The sequence below is a fragment of the Triticum dicoccoides genome, chromosome 2B (genome assembly GCF_002162155.2).
Source record: "Triticum dicoccoides isolate Atlit2015 ecotype Zavitan chromosome 2B, WEW_v2.0, whole genome shotgun sequence".
Taxonomy (NCBI): Eukaryota; Viridiplantae; Streptophyta; class Magnoliopsida; order Poales; family Poaceae; genus Triticum; species Triticum dicoccoides.
The window spans coordinates 249,967,269-249,976,089 of record NC_041383.1 but is presented as its reverse complement, the minus strand read 5'-3'; the positions used below and the strand labels follow the sequence as shown (position 1 = coordinate 249,976,089).

Below are 8,821 nucleotides of genomic sequence, written 5' to 3'. Positions count from 1 at the left end.
GGGGGGGGGGGGCGAGATCCGGAGCAAGGACCCTAAGAATCTGGAAGATATCTCGAGAAAAGGTTTTAGCACCGGTCTCTCATATATGTACTCCAGTTTATCCGAAGTATCCCAATGGTGTAAGACCGTCGACTATTTGGGAAAAAGGAGGAAAATCACTCTGATATCTGATTTCGGAGAAATAAGTGGCTCGCGAGGAATGGAGAGACAGATTCTCTATTTGATCTCGTAGTCCTCATATAACACTTCTTCCAGTCGGATCACTTGTTGGAAAAACATAATGCTCACACATGTTCCACACGGGCAAGGAAGCATAATATCATGAAAGCCGTCTGATAATCTTTCTATAGGTTCCCCGAAGAGAATGGAAAAATCACAAAAACACTTTCTATATGTTCTGTTATTTCGAGATTCGAAGAAGCAAGCAAGTTTTTCATATAGCTGTTTCCTGTGTAGTGATCAATTTGCTTCCGAGGTCGAGCAGTCTCAATTTCACTACAGGATTTTAGAATGAATGCTGGGCTGGGCCACCTCAAATGGCGTGAGCCGCATGTGGGGAGACCTGCACGTACGGTTTTCAGGGGGATCCGGCCGGCCGGCGCCCACCCGACTAGAGGGACTGAGAAATTAATTGAGTACAAAACTTATCTTCAAGCTTTACCTTATTTTGATCGTTTAGAGGGCGATCGCGGAGTCACTGAATGAAGTCCTCCCTCCCTTTCTTTCGGAGGTGCTGACCCACTGCGAGGCAGATATGACTAAGTGACATATTGAATATGGCGACGACTACAGCATGTCGTAGAAGGAGATAAGAGGTGGAGCCAACGACCCACTAAGACTCACGTATCTACAACTACATTCCCGAGCGGCAGTCAAACGGAGGCGTGAATGCAAGATGCCAGCGGAATGATCGACCAGACAGAGGCTAGGGCAGCTTTCTTCCCACCGCGTCCTTCCTTGTGTGTCGGAGATACAAAGCGAGTGCACCGGAAAAGAAGGCGAACTGAATCGATCTATTCCATGGCGAAGCATCCGAAGCATAACTGCACACTCACACGATCTTTGCCGAGAGATAGGAGCATTCGGTGGAACCGGTGAACTACACTTGCTTCTTGATAGATGTGTGGGATAGAGGGCTCATGGTACCTGCTGCCCGCCCTTCCTCCGCTTTGATAACCGTGTGAACGGAGAGTGGGAAGAGCAAAAGGGAAGGAGGTCCTCATACGGAGTCGCACACTTGAGCAGTGCGGGAGACTGGAGAATGGGTCGAGTAAACTCCCTTAGGGCCGATTAAATCACAGACGAGGAACTTTTCTTTCTTTTTTTCTTTTTGATTTGAAGGGTATGTTCTCAAAAAAGAAAGGCAGAGGTAAATACTTCGAAGAGGCGGCTCGGTAGGGATGGAATGGTCAATAGTCAAGTCAAGGATGACTTCTTTGTTGGCGAAATGATGGGGGAGAGAAAGCACGCTAGTGATTCTCTGAGTCAGTCTTCATTTCCAACGCCTCGGGAAACAGGTCAAGATAGATGACAACACCTTTTTATCCTCTTCCTTACCGGGAAGGCGCACTTCTCTTCTTCTTCTGGCCTTCACCTCCTGCCCGGCCCGGAAATAGAACCCAGCCCCCTTTCTGATCCATTCATTTCTGCAAGCAGGCGGGATCCAGAGCTAAGCCCCCCTCCTATTTGAAGCCGGGTGTGGCCTCACCCTTTTGCTCTTCCTTCGGTTTGGCTCCACGAAGGCGCCGCCTAGACTAGGAGCCCCACTCATATTCAAAAGGCGCCCAGCTTTCAAGACGATGATAATAATTAGTCAACTTTTTCCAATATCATGGAATAGCATGGCCCGGGGCTAAGGTAACTCCAGTGGGAGAGCCGTGTTATGGGTGACCTAATTGCACGGTTCAGAGAGCACTTGTGTATGTGATGCAAGTGAACATGTACGAAAAAGCTGTCGTAAAGTTTCGTTGTTCGTTTCGTCGTTGCCCCTATCTATGTTTCTACGATGGCCCAAGAACACGCTCATTCTTCAGCCGTAGAGAGACTTTTGAATTGTGAGGTACCATTATGAGCTCAATATATAAGAGTGTTATTCTGTGAAATAACTCGAATTTCAAATCATTCACTTGCTTCAACTACTCATGCTATGGATGTGGGAGCATCAACTCCGTTCCTTTGGGCTTTTGAGGAGCGGGAGAAATTGTTGGAATTCTATGAAAGAGTCCCGGGAGCCAGGATGCATGCTAGTTTCATACGACCTGGTGGAGTGGCACAACAATTTGCTTCTCGTATCGACGAATTAGAAGAGATGTCAACCGGCAACCGTATCTGGAAACAACGATTAGTGGATATTGGTACTGTCACTGCACAGCAAGCAAAGGATTGGGGATTCAGTGGTGTAATGTTAAGAGGTCGTGCGACATGAAGACATTGATAGCAATATGGGGGAAGTTCCCATCAGGCAACAACGGTTCCGCCTGACCCTACAAAAGCATGCATATGTTGTCAGTGAAGATTTTGTGTGAAGCCTTGGAGATGACGTACCCGGGGCTAGGGTGAGCTGAGGGGGGACAGCGTAAGTGAGCGAATGTGTGTAAGCCCAGTCAAAGATTCCTATTCTAGGCGGGGCGGGCCATCAACCTTCGAATGGTGTTGGTCCTACGGACCGTGAACGGATTCGCCTCTGGCCTCTGGGCACGTCGGAACCGCATGAGTTCACCGGGGTGGAGCACGGTCCGCCAAAATCGGCATAGGTTAGGTGCTATTGATGGAACATGGTAAGCCCATCTTTCTCCATATGAAAGTGCTGCGGGCACATAGAGATGTGGGTAGAGGAAGTCTCAAAAAGCGAAGGCCGAGCTGTAGGTCACGTGACCTGCACCGAAAAGGTGGCTGACTGGGCTTTCTCCTGGATCAAAGCGGATCAGCTCGCATAATTCGTCGATCGAATCGGGTGCCCCGGAACGTCGAATGAAAGTGGTCTTTCTACAACCCTATTTATATTATTTTTAGGGCCCCTTTCCCCCTATCCCTCCCTTATGTTTAGGAGCGGGATCTGCCCAAGAACGACCTGTGGTGGTACGGAAGGCACGGACTCCGCAAGCGTCCCGCACCCTCTGAGAAAGAAACTCCTCAACCATCACAAGATAAAGAAGTATGACGCTCTGTGTATGACTCTATTGGTCATAGTTCCTTGCTGTTGCGGCCGGTGCTCGTTTGCGCGCGTGTGAACCACCAGATCATAAGGAAAGATGCCTCTCGGGGCATCTGAGAATGATTCAAGCCGTATGAAGGGAAACTCCCACGTACAGTTTGTTTTGGGGGGGAAGGAGCCCGACAGGGTCCCCCCACTGACTTGGCCCGGGCCTAAGTGAAAGTGCAAAAGTGAAGTGGTGGGCCTACCCATCCCAACCTGGGGTATGCTGGGATTCGCGAAGAGCAGCACCTTACGATGTTCATGACCAATCGGATCTTGACGTACCAGTAGGTACCAGAGGAGATCGCTATGATCATTACTGTATCCGTATTGAAGAGATGCGACAAAGTGTTCGGATCATTGTGCAATGTCCTAATCAAATGCCTAGTGGCATGATCAAAGCCGATGATCGTAAGCTATGTCCTCCATCACGATCTCGAATGAAACTATCCATGGAATCGTGCGCCGTGTGAAACGTAGATCATCGCCGTTCTTAACCGAGACTCAGGTTAAGCTCCGTCTCGGAACCGCCATGGGGTTAGGAGTAAAGCATCCCGAGGTTGGCGCATCTTGTTGGGCGTGGAGAAGCATTGGGAACCCCAATATCTTTCTTCGGAGTAGTTTCTTTTCCCGTCCCCTCGCCCCGGCATAGCGCTTCGCTTCCGGTTCTTCGGAGGAATCAACTGACTTCTCCCTTCTTCATTGATCCGGGGGAAAGGGAACCGTCTACCAGTTGGGAAGCTAGACATCAAGGTTGTGGCTTGATGAGGATAACTAAGCTGACACGCCGGAGTTGGTTGCTGGCACAACAGGGTGGTGCCTTACCGCACCGCAGGCGCACGCGCGGTAGCGTTCGTGGTGGTGCTTCAGGATTCCAATGTACTGCGTCCAGGATCAGAACGAGCTTGCCGGCGGACCACTGCCGTCCCATTCTTTAGTGAGCTGGAGCGCTGCCATCTTATCCACGGAAAACGCGTCAAGCTATCGCTTCGGGTCGAAGCACTAAAAGAAAAGGACCGGGAAACGCGGCGGAATAGGAACCACGGGAACCCAGGAGGGAGAAAGACGATGTACGGGATACGGGATCCTCGCAGTAGGCTGGACCAAAATCCAGCCGAGAGAGGGCAGCCTTTAGAAGCAACATGTTGGGAAACCAAAAGAAAGCTTCGCCTTTTCTTATCTTCTTCCCGGCACAAAAAGAGGGATTAGCATTATTGACCCCATGAGAAAGCACTAACACCTTCCTCATCGGGGCTCCGCGCACTGGGAAAAGGCTTCCGCGACAGGAAACCGGCTACTAGTTAGGAAGTGAACATAAGGTATCAAGAGGTCCCTCACAGTCAGGTGCAATGCAATTGCCCCCTATTAGTCAAGTACCCCTCTTCCTATTTAGTTTAGGGGTTAAGGCGAGAAATGGCTTGATGAACCCTTCCGTTCACCATGCACCGGCCCCATTCACTTGCAACTCGTAGAGGATGTAAGTAAACAATGCCCCACTAAATTCAAAGTGACGGTGGGGTTGAAAGACGAGAGTGCCTACCTCCGCGCCGAGAGTGCCCGCCCTTTCTGTCAAGTAGGCTACTTTTTCCGGAACGCAGTCCGGAATAAGCGTTCCTGTGTATATAGATATCTTCGATGCTGTCATTTCGACATGTCCGCTTCAACCCCTCTTTCGCCTCCCAAAAAGCAAAGTTGGCTTGACGAGCGCAGATGAGGAAGCGGGAGCAATAAAACCAAGAATCTCTTTCTTTTCTTTCCAAATACTTTATGAAGTTAAGGGGCAAAGAGAAGCGCTTTCGCTACTGAGAAAGCGAATGGTCAGCGCGAGGGTTCGACGACTTAGCCGAGCGTTAGCGACGCGTCATTCTCATAGCGAGGCACTTCGAGTTAGCGAAGCGCTGTAGTAGCGTCGGAGACTATGTGCTATAATGCTGAACTAAGGACGTTCCGCCTTATCTATAGAAGCAGTCGACTGAGTTCTGAACGAATGGGATCCTTGGTGGGTAATGGCTCAATCTATAGATGGAAAGCCTTATGATGGGAAACTACCACGTTAGGTTTGGAGAGAGATGGGACCCGTTATAGTTTAGGGGGAGCAGATGCAAGCTTTTTCTTTCCATAGCCGGCCAAATGACTACCGGATCATCGGTCTACTCTACCTCAATTCATCATTTCGAACTTTATACAGAAGGTTTTTCCGTACCAGCTCCTTCTACCTATACCGCAGTTGAAGGGTGGTGGGAGCGGCGTCCGGACGAATAAATCTGCCTCAACCCCACTCCCACACCGGCGGTGTCTTTCATGGCGGCGTCTCGGAGTTGATGGCATCGTGTCTCTGTCGATCCCTCAGATCGACAGCGTTAGGGTTCATGGATGGTGTTGGCGAGGCGGCGGCGGCGACTCCATCAGGTGTGTCTCTCCTTCTGCTCTGTCCCCATTGCTGTGGCGTTGTCTCCGACGTCATGGTGGAGCAGGGAGGTTTTGCCGTTCAGGAGTACGCGCAGGCGGTTGTCTACGCAAGTGACGCTGGAAGATGGAGTATCTTGTGTTGGGTCTGTGGTCGAAGGCGGGCAGTTCTGGTTTCCTTCTCCGACGTCGTCATCATGCGAGGGTGTCAGTTCAGAAGTTCGATGGCGTGTCCGGGGACATGTTGCCCCGGTCTGATTCTTTCAACGGCTATGGTTTTGCTTTTGGCAAACTACTTTGGAGGTCCGTAAAGCTGCTGATCAGCGATGGAGCCGCATCGAGCTTGGGCGAAGAGGTGATCTGTCTTCTTACCTTTTGGTCGCCGCTTCGGTGGTGTCGAAGGAAAGGGACAGGCGCTGGTATTTTGCATAGGATTTTCCTATCTTTTCAGTCATGTATGGTCGGTGCTTACGGGCCTTGTAACTTGATCTTTATTCTATATAAATGAGACACGTATTACCATGCAAAAAAAAGTATGCATCTAGTGTATTAAGTTCATGGAGAAACGGAGTAACGCAATAAGAATGATGACATGATGTAGACAAGATCTATTCATGTAGGAATAGACCCCATCTTGTTATCCTTAATGGAAACGATACATGCATGCCTCGCTGTCCCTTCTGTCACTGGCAGAGGACACCGCAAGATCGAACCCGATCACAAAGCACCGCTTCCCATGGCAAGAAAAATCGATCTAGTTGGCCTAACTAAAGCAAAGATTCGAAGAAGAAATATGAGGCTATAAATAATCATGCATATAAGAGATCAAAGAAGACTCAAATAATATTCATGGATATAGATCTGATCATAAACTCAGTTCATCGGATCCCAACAAACACACCGCAAAAAGGTTTACATCAAATAGATCTCCAAGATATCATTGTATTGAGAATCAAAAAGAGAGAAGTAGCCATCTAGCTACTGCCTACTGACCCATAGGTCTATGGTGGACTACTCACGCATCATCAGAGAGGCACCAATGAGGATGATGAACCCCTCTGTGATGGTGTTAGATTGGATCTTGTGGTTTTGGAACTTGCGACGGCTGGAATTGTGTTTCGTCGACTCGCCTAGTGTTTCTGGAATATTTGGATATTTATAGAGCTGAGAGGCGGTGGAGGAGACCCCTGTGGGCCCCACAACCCAACAGGGCGCGCCTGGGCCTCCTGGCGCGCCCTGGTGTCTTGTGGTCCCCATGGGCCTCCTTCCAGGTGCTTTCTTGGCCCCAAGGTGTCTTCTGGTCCAAAAAATCTCCGAAAAGTTTTGTTGCGTTTGGACTCCATTTGATAGAGATATTCTATGAAGTAAAAAACAAGCAAAAAACATCAACTGGCACTGGGCATTATGTCAATAGGTAGTCCCAAAAAATGATATAAAGTTGCTATAAAATGATTGTAAAACATCCAAGAATGATAATATAACAGCATGGAACAATTAAAAATTGTAGATACATTGGAGACATATCAACTCTTTTCTGTAAACTCTTCCTTGATTAGTAAGGTTGTCTTTGTTCACCCTACCACTATATACTATGGTAGATGCATCTACTATTTGGAATTATTCAATATCATGTAACCTCTATAACTTTTCTCTATAGGAAAAGTTAGGATTCTCAAATGATGACATTATTGCAAGTGTTTGGCCCCAGAAACAACAATCTGATGCAGTCATAAATGCCCTAGCAGTGCAGCAGGAACAACCAGAAGCCATCGAGCACGCCATGGTAAACCAACATGAAGGAGGATGCTAGGAAGAAGGCCCTGGCATGGAAGTAGCTAAAACTTCAAGTTGTGGCGAAGGCCCTGCAGAGCATGAGCTAGAACATGAAGTTGTGAAGCATATAGTGCCAGATACACGGCATGGCCAAGAATCTATGAAAATTACCCTTGTAGAGCACCAAAAAGTACTAGAAGTTGTCAAGAAGGCCCTGCTAGAGCAACAAGCTAAAATTGGGCATGTTATATATACATAACTGTTTTGAATCAATGAACACTGCCTCTATAGAGAAATAAGAAGAACCTGAACTCATCAAGAATGCGAAGGAAGTGCCTCAACTCTCGACAAGAGGCTTGATGATATTGATGGAATGCTAAAGTTCATCGCCCGGATTGCGTCGCCAGGATCCTTTGACATGTGAGCAATGAAACTAAGTCATATGTGTCTACTTTTTATGTTGCCTCTCTGCCCATGGTTGGTTATTGTAATTTCTCAGATTGCCTATTTGACAATTGTCAAGTTTGCAGTTTATTAAAAGCAACGAGTGCTGAATTTGGATGGAAATTCAAATTTTGCACAAATTCATATTAAAATTATTTAAAAAAATCAATATTGTATTAAATATGCTCGCCAATTGCAATATAATACCACGTGACCGTGCCTAAATACTATGACGGTCATGAACACCGTCACAAGTGTATGGACCCACAAGTAAGATGCCACATCACCCACATATGGACCCGCTTGCCAGAATCCACTTCAGCACTACAATGGGCCCACATATCAGAATCATTGACCATTCAAACGACACATCGTCACAGAAAACAGAATTCCTGGTACCACATGTAGGCAGCCACGTTAGCATCTTCTGGGCCCATATGTCAACAACGTTCACCGGTCAAAATTGACGCCCGACTTATTACTAACGGGACTGTCGACGATAAAACCCAAGGCAAACCCACATGGAAGCAACCACTCCAGCAACTGCCGGCCCCACTTGTCAAAATCTTTGACCGGTCAAACCCGCGGACCGATTACTGGTGGTGGATTATTGTCACCAAAAACTATCTTAGGCGACAAATTGGCTTGTCAGAGGTGACATTGTGGGCCATCACCTAAAACGTCCATCAGCGGCAATTTTGGGTTCGTCACCTAAGATATGATCTTGCGTGATAGAGGAAGTGGTATCGTCATGATATTATTTTTTATGATGACACTTCAGTGACGGTGGTCGTGACGGCCGGAAAACTTCACCATGGCATTTTCCTTGACGAAAATTGGTTTTACGTGATAGAAGTGAAACGTCGCAAAATAGAGCAAATTTTGTAGTGCACATGATGATGTTATTTTCCTATGTATTCATGAATTATTTTTATTATTCTTGAACATCACCACTGAATAAGTACATGACTTACTTGTGAGACTATATATTGTATGATGATT

At 47.5% G+C, this 8,821-nt stretch overlaps 1 pseudogene; it reads right to left on the bottom strand.

Moving 5' to 3' along the window:
• Positions 1–662: 662 nt before the first annotated feature.
• LOC119363354 lies at positions 663–2,026 on the bottom strand (annotated as a pseudogene).
• Positions 2,027–8,821: the final 6,795 nt, after the last annotated feature.